The sequence below is a fragment of the Rutidosis leptorrhynchoides genome, chromosome 6, assembly GCF_046630445.1.
Source record: "Rutidosis leptorrhynchoides isolate AG116_Rl617_1_P2 chromosome 6, CSIRO_AGI_Rlap_v1, whole genome shotgun sequence".
Taxonomy (NCBI): domain Eukaryota; kingdom Viridiplantae; phylum Streptophyta; class Magnoliopsida; order Asterales; family Asteraceae; genus Rutidosis; species Rutidosis leptorrhynchoides.
In genome coordinates this window covers 236,325,384-236,337,415 of record NC_092338.1, presented here as the reverse complement: position 1 = coordinate 236,337,415, position 12,032 = coordinate 236,325,384, and positions in this window count along the sequence as shown.

Genomic DNA, 12,032 nt, shown 5'->3' with positions numbered 1-12,032 from the left:
ACCTTTATCAGCATCATCATCAGATGAAGAAGATGATGAGGAAGAAGCTGATGAATCAGAAGGTACTAGCGAATCAGGAACATTTTGCATGACAAGTTTACCAATATCAGGATCGATGATGAACTTGAGAGGCCTCCATGTACCAGGCCATGGAGAAGCAGCTGGAGCCATACCAAAGTAATGGTAGTATGGCTGCTCATTTTCTTGTTGTAAAGTGGCCAGCCTCTCATAAACCTCTTCTCTTGCTGGTTAATCAAGATGAGATAGTAGTTCAATCGACTCTTCCTGTGGTAACTTGCTGGCTGAAACTAAAGCACTTTGAGGATCAATAGTCAGCTGATCCACCAGCAAGGCAATCTTGGGAGTGATAGAGGCTCCCTTATATATGAAGTTGGGCACAACTTCATCTGGATCTGGTACCTGGCACACATACTTGGGCTTTTCACCAGAAACAGAAGCCTGAGTAGTGTCAGTAGTAGTAGCAGTAGAGGTACCCGCATCCAAAGTGGGTTCCGTAGAACCAGTGACATGTGCAGAATAGACAAAATTTGCTACAATAAACTCATTAGTAAGCACCACGTCACCCTGGTCACCACCTGTAGAAATTTCCTCAGTAGAAGCAGTTGGAGGAGTAACATGTAGTGACCCGAACTTTTCCATGTTTATATATATTAAATGAAATTGTTATTTACATGATTAAGTGTTTCCAACATGTTAAATAATCAAACTTGTTAAGACTTGATTAATTGAAATAGGTTTCATATAGACAATTGACCACCCAAGTTGACCGGTGATTCACTAACGTTAAAACTTGTAAAAAACTATATGATGACATATATATGATTATATATATAGTTAACATGATATTATGATATGTAAGTATCTCATTAGGTATTTTAACAATGAGTTATATACATAAAATTGAGTTTATTGAATTAAGAAACTCGAAACGATAACGATTATCGTTATAACAACGTCTTACTAAATACATATGAATCATATTAAGATATTGATACACTATGTTTAATCATGAATAATGATAAGTAAACATGTCATTAAGTGTATTAACAATGAACTACATCTGTAAAAACAAGACTACCAACTTAATGATTTCGAAACGAGACATATATGTAACGATTATCGTTGTAACAACATTTAACTGTATATATATATATCATACTAAGATATATTAATATATCATAATATCATGATAATGTAATAATTTAACATCTCATTAGATATAATAAACAATGGGTTAACAACATTTAACAAGATCGTTAACCTAAACGTTTCAAAACAACATTTACATGTAACGACTAACGATGACTTAACAACTCAGTTAAAATGTATATACATGTAGTGTTTTCATATGTATTCATGCACTTTTAAAAGACTTCAAGACACTTATCAAAATACTTCTACTTATCAAAAATGCTTACAATTACATCCTCGTTCAGTTTCATCAACAATTCTACTCGTATGCACCCGTATTCGTACTCGTACAATACACAGCTTTTAGATGTATGTACTATTGGTATATACACTCCAATGATCAGCTCTTAGCAGCCCATGTGAGTCACCTAACACATGTGGGAACCATCATTTGGCAACTAGCATGAAATATCTCATAAAATTACAAAAATATTAGTAATCATTCATGACTTATTTACATGTAAACAAAATTACACATCCTTTATATATAATCCATATACCAACGACCAAAACACCTACAAAAACTTTCATTCTTCAATTTTATTCATCTAAGTGTTCTTCATAAATTCTATAAGTTCTAGTTTCATAAAATCAAGAATACTTCCAAGTTTGCTAGCTTACTTCCAATCTTGTAAAGTGATCATCCAACCTCAAGAAATCTTTCTTATTTACAGTAAGATATCTTTCTAATACAAGGTAATACTCATATTCAAACTTTGTTTCAATTTCTATAACTTTAACAATCTTATTTCGAGTGGAAATCTTACTTGAACTTGTTTTCGTGTCATGATTTTGCTTCAAGAACTTTCAAGCCATTCAAGGATCCTTTGAAGCTAGATCTATTTTTATCATTTCTAGTAGGTTTATCCATAAAACCTGAGGTAGTAATGATGTTCATAAAATCATTCGATTCATATATATAAAACTACCTTATTCGAAGGTTTAAACTTGAAATCACTAGAACATAGTTTAGTTAATTCTAAACTTGTTCGCAAACAAAAGTTAGTCCTTCTAATTTGAATTTAAAATCAACTAAACACATGTTCTATATCTATATGATATGCTAACTTAATGATTTAAAACCTGGAAACACGAAAAATACCGTAAAACCGGACATACGCCGTCGTAGTAACACCGCGGGCTGTTTTGAATTTGATAATTGAAAACTATGATAAACTTTGATTTAAAAGTTGTTCTTCTGGGAAAATTATTTTTCTTATGAACATGAAACTATATCCAAAAATTATGGTTAAACTCAAAGTGGAGGTATGTTTTCCAAAATTATGACGTCGTTCTTTCGACTAAAATGACTACCTCTTATAAAAACGACTTGTAACTTATATTTCCGACTATAAACCTATACATTTTCTATTTATATTCATAAAATAGAGTTCAATATGAAACCATAGCAATTTGATTCACTCAAAACGGATTTAAAACGAAGAAGTTATGGGTAAAACAAGATTGGATATTTTTTTGATTGTTGTAGCTACGAGAAATATTGTAACAATTCTATACAAATCATATCCTAGCTAACTTATATTGTATTATACATGTATTCTAATATATTATGTAATCTTGGGATACCATAGACACGTATGCAAATGTTTTGACATATCATATCGACCCATCTATATATATTATTTGGAACCACCATAGACACTCTATATGCAGTAATGTTGGATTTAGCTATACAGGGTTGAGGTTGATTCCAAAAATATATATACTTTGAGTTGTGATCTAGCCTGAGATGTATATACACTGGGTCGTGAATTGATTCAAGATAATATATATCAATTTATTTCTGTACATCTAACTATGGACAACTAGTTGTAGGTTACTAACGAGGACGACTGACTTAATAAACTTAAAACAGTAAAATGTATTAAAAATGTTGTAAATATATTTTGAACATACTTTGATATATATGTACATATTTGTTATAGGTTCGGGAATCGTCCAGTGGCCAAGTCTTACTTCCCGATGAAGTAAAAATCTGTGAAAGTGAGTTATAGTCCCACTTTTAAAATCTAATATTTTGGGATGAGAATACATGCAGTTTTATAAATATTTTACGAAATAGACACAAGTAAATGAAACTACATTATATGGGTGAATGATCGAAGCCGAATATGCCCCTTTTGCTTGGTAGCCTAAGAATTAGTAAATCGATCTACTAATTGACGCGAATCCTAAAGATAGATCTATTGGGCCTAACGAACCCCATCCAAAATACCAGATGCTTTAGTACTTCGAATTCGTTTTTATCATGTCCGACGGATTTCCCGGAATGATAGGGGATATTCTTATATGCATCTTGTTAATGTAGGTTACCAGGTGTTCACCATATGAATGATTTTTATCTCTATGTATGGGATGTATATTGAAATATGAAATCTTGTGGTCTATTATTATAATTTGATAATATATAGGTTAAACCTATAACTCACCAACATTTTTGTTGACGTTTTAAGCATGTTTATTCTCAGGTGATTATTAAGAGCTTTCGCTGTTGCATACTAAAATAAGGACAAGATTTGGAGTCCATGCTTGTATGATAATATGTAAAAACTGCATTCAAGAAAGTTATTTTTGATGTAATATATTCTTATTGTAAACTATTATGTAATGGTCGTATGTAAATGGTTTATTTTAGATTATCATTATTTGATAATCTACGTAATGCTTTTTAAACCTTTATAGATAAAATAAAGGTTATGGTTGTTTTAAAAATGAATGCAGTCTTTGAAAAACGTCTCATATAGAGGTCAAAACCTCGCGACAAAATCAATTAATATGGAACGTTTATAATCAATATGAACGGGACATTTCATAACAGTGGTAGAACCAGTAACCTCGAAATCAAGAACCTCCTTAACAATATTATCAATAACTTTTTCAAATGCAGGAGGAGGTTCCATTTTCATTTCATCAACTACCTCAGAATCAGTGGTTGAAGTAGCAATACCAGAGACAGCAGGAGGAGTAGCAGAAATTTCAGCAGTAGCTCACTCCTCATTAACAGTAAGGTCAGTGAAACCAGCATCCACAATGTCTTAAGTAGTACCTGTAGTAGTAGATGCAACAGTACAAGTATCAGCACTACTAGTAGGCACATCAGTAGCACCAACACCAGTAGCAGAAGCAGAGAGCTCATCAGTAGAAACAATAACATTCTTTTCTTGCTCCCCCTCTGCCTGTTTATCTACCCTGCTAAGAACTGAAATAAAAGAACATTTTATATTAACAACTGTAGAACCAAATAAATTTGACTCAATAATTGCATCTTGTAATGACCCGGAAATTTCCGACCAAATTTAAACCTTAATCTTTATATGTTTCCGACACGATAAGCAAAATTTGAAATATTGAGTCTCGAAAGTTTAGAAATCTTTATTTAATCAATTACCCATTGACTAATCCCGACGATTCACAAACAATTATTTGTAAAAAAAAAATATATATATTATATAACTATAAATATAAAAATATATATAATATTTTTGATTTAATAAAGTATACTTTAAATAATTGGAAATTAAAATGAAAAACAACAATTAGATTAATTAAGTAATGTTAATATATATAAATGTTAATATATAATACCTAATTAATACTAAATGATATTAAATTTAATTATAAGACAAATTAGTCATTATATTAATATTATTAGTACTTTTAATATTAAATACTTGTATTATACAAATTATAATTTTAAAAAGATGACATATAAGATGTGAAAAGGGATATAGATTTATATACAGATGATATACGTATATATATATATATATATATATATATATATATATATATATATATATATATATATATATATATATATATATATGAAATTTGATATGTATAAATTTTTATACTTTTATTATTATTATAATTACTAATACTATTATTAATATTACCAATACTACTAAAATTATTAAAATTATTGTAATAATTGTTATCATTATCATAAAACAACTTAATATTATTATTGTTATTAGTATTAATTATTATTATGATAATTATTATATTATTATACATTATTACTTATTAATAATATGTATTAATTTTATGAATTCATTAAATTAAGAACTAAGTAATATTATCTAACCATATTTTATTATTAACATATTATTATAGTTAATAGTTATTAATATAAAACGTAATTTATAAATACAGATAAATACGCGTGATCCCTATCTACTATATATTTTTTTTTCTGTTTTTTTGTTCCCCTTGTGATAAACTGTCGACCCTCCCTCCTTTATATGCAACTGATCAATTCACTTTATTAATACCACGAATTCGATTTCATCACCCTCATTATCAATTACCACTTCCACTGATTATTAAACCTGATAATATAAACAATTTTTTTTTAAAAAACTGTCGATACCTCCGTTTATGAACCATGAATTACCAAGGTTCGAATTCGAACTTATTTTCAAAAAGTAATATTGCAGTCTTGTTCGGATTATTTCACTAGAACTATCTGTAAAATATAAGGTTCCAATTCATGTTATTGATCGAGAATTTTGGAGTCAAAGCTTCAAATTAAAAAGTCAATCTTTTTGTTCTTGAAGAAATTTGTAATTTTATTGATGTTATGGGATCAATTGATGATCACAGAAGCTTCTATGAGGGATTTATTATCTATTTCATTTAGAAATTTTTGTTTAAAACGTTCAAAATCTTGAAATTAAAACTTGAGTTCATGTCGTATTTTTTTTACTTGTACAGCTATTTTTTTTATTTTATTTCTATTTTAACTAATTTCAAACCCAGACAATTGTTTTCTGTTTCTGTTATACAATCTAAATCAATTTGATAATTAGTGTATTTGATTGTATTTAAAAATGGGTCGTGTTGATTTTGAAGAGGATGAAGAAGAACAGTTTATTATACGGGATATATTTAATTAAAACTGGTTATAATCAGAAAAATTATAACGGTTCAATGGTTAAGGGGTATGTCGAGTTTGAAGTGGTCACGGGTTCGAGTCCAAGGGAGGGCCCTTTCTTTTTATGTGAGGTAGTCTCCTTTTACATTATTATTATTATTATTATTATTATTATTATTATTATTATTATTATTATTATTATTATTATTATTATTATTATTATTATTATTATTATTATTATTATTATTATTATTATTAGTTTTGTAAATATTATTATTAGGAGTATTATTATCATTATTATTATTAATCTTATTAATATTACTATTATTATTATTATTATTATTATTATTATTATTATTATTATTATTATTATTATTATTATTATTATAATAAATGAATTGTTATTAAAAATTATTATTACTAACAAAGAATTAATATTTAGGATTACTATTATTATTATTATTATTATTATTATTATTATTATTATTATTATTATTATTATTATTATTATTATTATTATTAAAAGTGTTATTAATAAGATTGTTATAATTATTATTAAGTATTAAGTACTAATATCAAAAATTATTACTTTCACAACCATTACTATTAAATTATTTATTTTATCAAAAACCACTAATATTAACATTAGGGGATTTATAACTAAAACTATCATTAAAATTATTATTAACAAAATTATTAACTTTAATATTTATTTAGTATTATCATTATTATCATTTTACCATTTCAAATATCATAGTTACTATATTTTAACAAAAAAACGATACATTTATATTTAATACATATAACATAACAAAATTTATATACAAAATAAATATATTAAACATATATATATTTTTGATATAAAAATGATATAACTAATAAATTTATATATATATTGTTCGATTACAATTATGTGTATTAATAAGTAAACAAATGATATAGGTTCGTGAATCCGAGGCTAACCCTACACTTATTCAATGATGTTATATGTATTTTTACTACAAAATACAGTATGGTGAGTATATAGTCCCCTTTTAAACTCTAAATATTTTGGGATGAGAATACATGCATTTTATGATTTACGTTATGGACACAAGTACTTAAAATACATTCTACGTTGAGTTGTACCACTGGCATACTTCCCTGTAGCTTGGTAACTAATATTTACATGGGTATTGTAAACGCGAATCCTGTTGATAGATCTATCGGGCCTGACAACCCCAACCGGACTGGACGACCAGTATTCAACGATTGCACAATACTTCGTTTCGGTGACTACACTTGGTACGGTGTAAGGAGATTTCATAATAAAGGGAATATGCGACGTTGATTAAATGTTAAGTATGGTTACCAAGTGCTCAACAACTTAGAATATTTTTATTAAAATGTTTATGAATATGAAATCTTGTGGTCCATAGTTATAACACTGCTAGCATCAAACCTATATCTCACCAACTTTATGTTGACGTTTTAAAACATGTTATTCTCAGGTACGAATTAAGTCTTCCGCTGTGCATTTGCTCATATTAAGGACATTACTTGGAGTCGATCATCGCAATGGAACCAAATGTTGATGACTTCGTCCAGGTGGATAAGGACGGGTCCTTTCAGTTGGTATCAGAGCGGTGGTCTTAGTGAACTAGGTCTTGCATTAGTGTGCCTAACAGATAGTCGTTAGGATGCATTAGTGAGTCTGGACTTCGACCGTGTTTACGTGTCAAAAGTTTTGCTTATCATTTCTAGTCGAAAATCATCTGCTTATCATCTTTAGGAGATTACCTGCTTATCATTCCAAAGTCTAGACACGTCTTACTGCATTTACTGCATTGATAGTGTATAGACAAAATTCATATCTTAGTGTATCTGATAATTCAAATCTTAGGGCATCTGTAGACTTACCTGACATATGCCGTAAATTCCTCTGCAATCTACGAAATCTTTAGGACTATATATACATAGATATTCTATATAGTTAGAATATTATCCGATATCTGAAAATCATTTCACATCGAGGATCCTTTCTATCCACCAAATTGCCCTCTTGGCAATGAACCTTAAGCACTTACTGGCGAACCTGTTCGAAACACCATTTTCTCTCTCATTTCTAGAGTATCTCGTCACGATTATATACTATCCCATATTTCGAATCTTATTCATCCGCTCGCTCCAATTGTCAATCATCCCGGTGTACTAGCAGAAGTTAACGAACTTCGCGCTCGCGTGATGGCTTTGGAGAATATGGTGCGAAGGTTACAAACACCAGCAGCAGCACCAGCAGCATAATTAGCACCGCCATCAACAACGTCAACAGTACTCTTATCACCCCAACCACAACCACGTCGTAAACCTTAACATCTCGGATATCAACATCACACGCCTCAATATCACCACCTGTACTTCGAGTATGATCTTCATTCTACATATCGTTCTACATCGATTATCTTCGCTTTACGTATCGTTCTACCTCATTTATCTTCGTTCGACATGGTGATTATGTAATCTCTAATGTTTTAGAGATTATGTACTCTAATTCCAGCCGTAAAGCAAATGAGATTAATACCATATTAACTCATTAAATCCATAATTACGTCTGAAGAAAATATATATGCAAGTATATTTTCATAAAGATTGTAATTAAAAATTCTTTCGTACAATCTGTTAATGATGAAAATATTTTAACGGGTAGGTAGTACCCGAGGAATATTTATGATTTCATATTAATAAGTTACACTGTACATTCTTCGAATCTGATTCAACGGTCATTTACTATCCTACTTACATCCAGAGAGATACGAATCTGTTCACCGAAAAATAACCATTTTCATTCAATTTTATATTTGGATTTTGACCTATCAGTATCCAACAAGTGGCATAATGAAGAAAACATTGGACAAATAAAATTCGTTAGAAACAAACGAACTAATTAATTGAAATATTGTTAAGAATCCACGCTAACTGTTCCTAGCTAACTGTTCCCAATACGTCGGATTAATTCTGTGACAATACGTTGTATACGGGTCATGATATATATTTATTTATTTTACGTACTTTAAATAACGGGACACGTATATAAGGTTTCGACCTATCATATCGACCCATCTATATATATATTTCGGAACAACCATAGACACTCTATATGTGAATGTTGGAGTTGGCTATACAGGGTTGAGGTTGATTCCAAAATATATATATGGTTTGAGTTGTGATCAATACTGAGACCGGTACACGGGTCACGATACGTATTAATTAATTCGAATAATATATATATAAACTACATATGAATCATTGGACTATTGGACTATTGGACTACTAACTTTGGATAATTAAAATGAATTAAAATATTGATTATAACATATGAAACTAAACAATTCTTCAAGTTTGCCACTTGATTTCATTTGTATCTCGACAATTACAATCCGCATTCAAATCTTTTCATGATTTTTGAAAACACCTCGATTGGGAGGATGAACCAGCCGCACTTCATCTACGGAAGAAAGGATTTATGCACCTGAAAAACTCTCAAACCCAAATTCATAGTTTAACACGTACCCACGTTGAATCCTTTACCATTTATTAGCAAAAACAACCTTATGATCCCTTTTCAAAGTAGCCAATTTTGTCACAGCTTCAGCAAGTTAACTCCAACTTCTCAGTAAGACTAGTCTTATTATAACCTCGATATATATATATATATATATATATATATATATATATATATATATATATATATATATATATATATATATATATATATATATATATATATACGTTGTCCTTTCGCCATCATAACCAGAGAACCTTTTATATTCCACCATATTACCATCAACGTTTAATCATCTAAAAACACAATTCTCCTGAAACCACCTCGGTTTGATAACCGATGACTAAGATCCGTTAACTTTTAAAATGCTGACGAAGCAGCTTGCTGAAGGTAGTCTTAATGGCCAAAAGTTGATAATGGAGTATTGGAAACGCTCAATAGAAAAATTTAGTACTGAAAAGCGGATTATGCGAAACTATGAAGGAAGCCGTGAACAAATCACAAAGAATAAGTTTGACTTCAAAGAATGTGATGCCCCTTACAAAACCATCGTGTACGAATCATCAACAACAGGATCATTACAAGGTTAAGTACTATATGCTGTAATTAAAGAAGTTGCATTCACGATAAAAAGGTGATGTCATAACCGACATCAAATGTTTTACATTTCAAAAACATGCTTCACTTAGTAGAAGCAAATAATAAGTGTATGTGACCACAATGGTCGTTACAAGTCATAGTTCAAAAGTACGAATGTTTGAATGCAAAGTAAAATAGTTCATGCGTGGACAACTCTAAGCAGCAGGTTCTACAGCACGACTAGTACACAGCGGAAGCAACCTCAAGCACCTGAGAAATACATGCTTAAAAACATCAACACAAAGGTTGGTGAGCTATAGTTTAAGTATAACAGTATGTAAGGTAGGCCACGAGATTTCAGTGCTACAAAGAGCGTTTCAAAACAGTATGATAAAGTATATGTTAACCGTGGGCACTTGGTAACTAACTTAACGTTTATACCCCCTGAAAGTACACTTGGCAAGTGCGTATGTCTACGAAGTATTAAACACTCGTTAAATGCTAGTGCTACTAGCCCGAGTGGGGATGTCAAACCCTATGGATCCATATCTAAGATTCGCGTTCACGGTTCAAAAACCAATGATTAAACGTTACCGAGCTAAAGGGAATGTTTATGCCGTTGTATAACCCACACATATATAAGTTTAAGTACTCGTGCCTAGTATGTAAAACATAAAATCCGTATGTATTCTCAGTTTCCAAAATAAGTTAAAGTAAAAAGGGAATGCTATAACTCACAATGATAATGTAGTCGTAAAGTCGGTTCGGAAAAGGTGTGCAAATAATCGGTCCGAAGGTCCTCAACCTAAGGAAAATAGTACTAAGTCAGTAATTCATCTTAATAGGTTTAAAAGTATGTAATTAAGGTCTTAAGGGTCATCATCATTCATCATTAAACAAAAGGCGTAAGTTAGGTTTCGTTTATGAAAGTAGTTTAAAACAAAGTCTGACTTCAGTCAGTCACCACGGCCTCTACCCTTACTGAATTAAGGTGAGACCAGTGGCCATGGATCCGTCTATGAGTCCCTTAAGTGTGGTAAAAATTACAGAAGCAAACTCATCTTCGTTTGACGTGGCGACGGTCTAAGTGCGAGTAGGTCAGAAATTTCTGCACAACGTTAAAGGACATAGTAACGATCGGAGGGCCATAAATCCTAAACCGTAACTCGGATTAAGATGAGTCCTATATGAAAAGTTATCTACTCAAAAAGTTCTATCTAAAAATCAAGGTTAGAACAGCCCAGGTCTACTGGTATGTTACAGAAACATCAGATCAGTAGCTTTTGGACAGACACAGTGAGTTTAAAAGGGTTCCGGTGGTCTTGGTGCTTGATGTTCATCATGGTTCTCATCCTTGATGCATATAGCTTCAAGTGTACAACTCATTGATGTATCTACATCATCTTAACCAAGTCTTGACCATCATAACCCTAGTGCAAGTCTAAGACATGAAGCACAACTCACTTACGAGTTGTATGAAGTTTGATGAACCAAAGTTAGTCTTAGATCTAACACATACATGAACTTTAAAAGAAATATTGAACTATAAACTTGAAAGTTAACTAACTACTCAAGATCTTAAAATGTAGAACATAGTTCTTAGTTAGATCTTGAAGATCCAAGACTCAAAGTCTAGATCAAGCATAAGTATACAAAGTTATAATTAAAAAGTTTCCTTTATATGTTCTTGAACTTTAAAGTTAACTTTAAGTCCAAGATTAATGGGATCAAGACTAACTTGTAGTACTTGACCACTTAATCTAATTACATGAAATTAAAGTTCATGAAATGAAGTAGTAAACT